Genomic DNA, 5,029 nt, shown 5'->3' with positions numbered 1-5,029 from the left:
AGAGCCCATGGTCCGCCCCGCCCCCCCACCCGGCCCAAAGACCCCAGGGCCTTAAAATATAAAGAGCCACAGGGGGCAGAAGAGTGAAAACAGGGCACTGGAAATACACAACTCTCCCCCACCCCTCAACACACACACCCTGCCCCTAACACACCCCTGCCAGTCTGACTTGGGGGCAGCTGTCTGGCTTCGGGGGGCAGGGAATGGGGAACAGGGGCCTGTCCCAACTACGGGTCTGTCTCCCATCCGGACCCCAGGGGAGGGAACTGGTGGCTCGGGGCAGGGATAGGGGCGGGGGGGGTGGGAAGTGGCGGTCCTATCGGCCCAAGGCAGGACTGGCTGGCTCAGGGGGGCAGGGAGTGGGGCAGGGGCCTGTCCCCTCTAGGGGACGCCGGCTCTGATAATTCCAATGAGTCCGGCTCCTTTCTGTCTGTAACGAGTTTGCTGGCTCTCTGCCCCTGTTACCAATGCCCCCCCTGCCCCTCCAGGCATGAACTGACCCCTGGCCAGCAGAGCGGGTGGGGGGGTCAAACATGCCACTGAGATCAACCACCCCTAGTGCCCCCTATCAAGCCTCGGGGCAGGCACGTGGGGGGCTGGCTCGTGGGGGGGCTCTCTCTGCCCCTATTCTGGGGGGGACACAGGGGCCTGGGGGGCGGTTATGGGCTGGGCACCCCCCACACACACACCGAAAGAAGCAAATTTTCTCCCCCAGGCTCAGACGATGCCCCCGCCCCGGCGCTGCACTATTGGCCGCGCGCGCCACCTGGTGGCTACATGGTGAACTGCCGCCCTGACAGTTAACAGGAGCCAGCCAGGGGCTCTAATGCAGCCACCTCTGGGTGGGGACGGGGCGGCCGCTTCACGGGCGCTACGCCACCGAGTTTGGGACCGGAAGTGACGCAGACGCCACCCTGTGTCTTCTTGGAAAATCAGGAGAACGGGATGGGGGTTCTGGCCAAAACAACAGGGTTAACTCACGAAATCCTGATCCCCCCAGCAGCTCTGCCAGTGCCCCTCACTCCTGACCTGCAGCCCCTGCTAGCCTGGTCCTGGGCTCCCCCTAGCTCTGCCGGTGCCCCCCACTCTTGACCCGCAGCCTCTGCTAGCTCAGCCCTGCCAGTGCCCCTCACTCCCAACCCGCAGCCCCTGCCAGCCCAGCCCTGCCCCCCCGCAGCTCTGCTGGTGCCCCTCCCTCCTGACCCACAGCCCCTGGTAGCCCAGCCCTGGGCTTCCCTCACCAAAAGGCTTCATAGATTTTGGGGGGGGGGTCCCAGAGAATTTGCTATCTCCCCACTTCTCTCCAAGCCAGGCAGCCAGGGATTTCCTTACCACACCCCCGAATTTCCCCAACACGCCCCCCCTTCAGTTGTGTGAACTAGTTACATGCAGTGTTGCCAATTTAGTGACTGTTTGGACATTCAGATTGAAATTGAAACGTTAATACACACTTTAAAAGCATATACAGTGTATGATAACATACGTGTACCTGAAAAAGTACAATAGATTTGGAAAGTATGAACATAGACTAGCTTCCTTATACAGCTGTTGTTTTTTATGACAATGTCAGGGCATTCATTTCAGTGATGTTGACCAACCTAATGATTTCAAATGATGCTTTGTAAGCAGTCTAAATGAGCTCTCCCTGATGGCTAATGATGTGCTGGGGGCTGTGGGGAAAGACTTCAGGACCAGATTGTATTTATATTCACACCTAATCTACGTAGGTATCCAGCAAACAGAGCTGTGTTGCCCAAGTGATAGATTTTGGCTGGGGTTGGGTTACAAATTACTTGAATGTGGGTTGAGGGGGATGAAATGTTGTTGTTCTTATTGTACGAGTAAAGGGCAGTAGAACTGTACTTCGCCTGTGCTGATTGAGGGCATCGAGAGAGGGTGGGGACGGGTGTTTGCTTGATGGGCTGCCTAAGTCACAAGTACCATTTGATCTGCCCCTCTCCACTGTTTAAAGACAGAGCTGATTAGGCTCCATAGAGAGTCTTTTGCTTTGTTAAATGACCCCTACAGCTGAAATCACTGAGAATCAGGTCTAAGGGCTTAGTCCTGCCGTGGGCCAGTGTTTCTGTGGAAGAGACGGCCCAGCCTGCACTAGCAATGAGGTTCCCCTGCTGAGAGCTCAGCTGAAATCACTGAGAGCTGGTGGAACCTCAAGAGACCAACTCGCAGAGGTCACAGTGGCAGATGGCAGCAGAAGATGAAGGCGCAGGGCCATTGGCAACAGAGCAATGGCGTGAATGGTGGCACAATGAACAACAGCGTGCAGAGTGAACAGTGAGCAGCTGGAGGAACGAGCAAGGTGCCTTCTTGCCCCCAACGTGGGGGGTGAACTCATGTCAAAGCACCTCTGAACTCTGAGCCTCCACTGACCAAGGACAACACCGGTGAGTATTAACGAGGCTGTTAAGAATGCTGGAGACACAACACAGTTCATGCGAACAAACAAGGCTGTGGCATCCTACTTTCTATTTAAGCAAGAGATACCACACGGTACAAACTGGAGGCCAATGTTAAGTGCATTGTCACTTGTTCATCCTGAAGTTGAACACTGGTTCCGAACAAGACCAGCAAATGCTCACTGTCTTTCTGCAAGAAACTCAGCTGACTGGCTAGAAGCATGTGGTGCAACAGTGAAAGACTCCACAGCTGAAAAAGTGAAAGAACTCACTCACCACATTCAGAAAATGTCCATACATGGCTGATGAATGCATCAAGTATTGTCACTGTGTCCGTTATCTTGATGTCAGTGGTAGGCCAGTAGATGTGTTTCTCGATGTTCAAGTTACAGAAGACACATCGGCTCCATCTGTGACAACCCACATCTTAGAAGAGTTAAATGCTTGTCAATTGGACCCCAAACAGATGCTGCTTGTGCATTTGATGGAGCTACAAACTTCTCTGGAAGACATGGTGGGGCACAAGCTTTGCTCAAACAAAGTGTAACCCTAATCTCTCCTATGCACACTGCAGACGCCATCTACTCCAAATAGCGCTAGTGTGGGGTGCAGACTCTTCAAAAGACATTAATAAGCTAGAAATTTAATGGCTTCATTATATTCTTTTTTCAGCAAGAGTCCAAAAAGACTGAATATCTTGGAAAATAGAGAAGATACACTGGGACTGCAGTTCCAATTAGTCCAACTTGGGAAAACCCGCTGGCTTTCTCGTGAGCGATCCTTGGCTGTTGTCTCAAAATTACTCCAACCGTTGTTACTGGCTTTGGAAAGTATCTGCTAAGATGGGACGGATCTGAGTAGTGAAGCTGGTGGGTTACTTTTGCTGCTAAGTTCAGAGACGACTGCTGCCATTCCCTCTCTTTTGTAAGTCTCCTGTTAAAACCACTTGGGTCATTAAACAAGGCCATTCAGGCATCTGCTACAACAGCAGTAGATCTTTGTCCAGCAATGGAAGCTACAGTTGGATCCAGGACTGGCGCTAGGGCTTTGAACGCCATAGGCGGATGGCAATTTCGCCGCCCCCGCACTGGTCCCGCAGCTCCGGTAGAGCTGCCGCAGTGGTGCCTGCGGAGGGTCCGGTGGTCTGCGGGTCTGGTGGAGCTGCCGCAGTCGTGCCTGCGGGCAGTCCACCGGAGCCACGTGAGCAGACAAGCGTCCACAGGCACGACTGCGGCAGCTCCACCGGAACTGCTGGCCACCCCCTCCGCCAAAATGCCACCCACCAAAAATTCTGGCACCCTAGGCGATTGCCTAGGCTGCCTAAATGGTAGCGCCAGCCCTGGTTGGATCAGTCAGAGAGCTATCCATTGAAAAAGTACTGGAAGAAGCAAAGACTTCAGTCCAGAAGTTGACTAATGAAGGTATTTATATTGAATCCTTAAGTGAAGAGGACAAGAAGTGTTTGTGAAGGCAACTGAAAAAGTACACAGACTTGATTTCTTAAAAATCTACAACAGCGACTTCTAGATTCGACTCAACCTCGATGTGGCTTTTACAGATCCCTGTCCTATAAAGCACTGACAGTTGAGTGGAGTGAGGCACTACCAGCTGCGGGGCTGCCATGTGATCAGGACAGAACAGAGAATTTGAACACAGAGTGGAATATCATATGACGAATAAATGATTTGACTTCAACTAGTGGCTCGACACGATCTTTGTTCTGTTTCCTGGGATGAAAGCAGTGGGAATTCATCTCCTGCTACGCCCAGTCACAACAGCTACAGAATGTTGTGTTCTGAAAGACGTCGCCTTCTGCCTGATCCTGTGAATGAACTAACGAGCGTATCAGCTGAAGGGATGGAAGTACCGGACACAAGAGAAGCCACCAAAGATGAACATGTTGCATTCAAGAAGTTCGTTAACAGAGTTGTGCACAATTACAAGAAGAAACCAGGAAGGATGTAAACGTCGTGTTTCATGGAAGGCTTGAGTAGCCAGCTTTACTTTGTGTGATGATTTGAAAACATGAGTTAAATCTAATAAAATGATCGTGAAACATTTTTCTGTTTTTACAGTGGTGCCATAGGGATTTGGGGCTTGGCCCTGCTTTCTGCAGGGGGTTGGACTAGATGATCTCTTGAGGTCCCTTCCAACCCTGATATTCTATGATTCTGTATAGGGTGGCCAGACAGCAAATGTGAAAAATCAAGGTGTGGGTGGGCGGTAATAGGAGCCTATATAAAAAAAAGACCCCAAAATCTGGAACGTCCCTATAAAATTGGCACATCTGGTCACCCTAGATACAGCCCACCTCTGTCCTCATGGTCTCACCCCATCGGCCTTGACCACTCCCAACCCCCCCCCAATTTCAAGTCCCGGGGCAAACACCACACGCAGCCCCCTGCAGCTGCCTGGTTGCCACGCGGGGCTGCGGCCAGCAGGTGGCAGCACCGCCTCAGCCCTGGGAAAACTGCAGGGGCTGACGGGATAGTGGCGGTCACAGGAGGGTGGGGCGTGTTTGCAGCAGGAGGGACAGACGGACGGGGAGTTGGTCGGAGCAAGAAACCCGGTCAGCAGAGGTGGGGGGGTGCACGGGCAGAGGGGGGTGCACGGGC

General features: G+C 52.8%; 1 protein-coding gene across 3 annotated transcripts in view; it reads left to right on the top strand.

Moving 5' to 3' along the window:
* Positions 1-4,909: 4,909 nt before the first annotated feature.
* Positions 4,910-5,029, top strand: part of FLOT1 (flotillin 1) — an 11,108-nt gene continuing 10,988 nt past the window's right edge. The window contains exon 1 of one of the 3 annotated variants that reach the window (XM_032799286.2): positions 4,910-4,983. The gene's annotated coding sequence lies outside the window, so the exon portion shown is untranslated. Of the gene's footprint in view, positions 4,994-5,029 lie in introns of all 3 variants that reach the window. The other 2 variants (XM_075071523.1, XM_032799288.2) reach the window with 2 other exon arrangements.

The sequence above is a fragment of the Chelonoidis abingdonii genome, chromosome 12, assembly GCF_003597395.2.
Source record: "Chelonoidis abingdonii isolate Lonesome George chromosome 12, CheloAbing_2.0, whole genome shotgun sequence".
In the NCBI taxonomy this organism is placed as follows: Eukaryota; Metazoa; Chordata; order Testudines; family Testudinidae; genus Chelonoidis; species Chelonoidis abingdonii.
The sequence above is the reverse complement of the archived record's forward strand: the minus strand, read 5'-3'. Positions and strand labels throughout refer to the sequence as shown.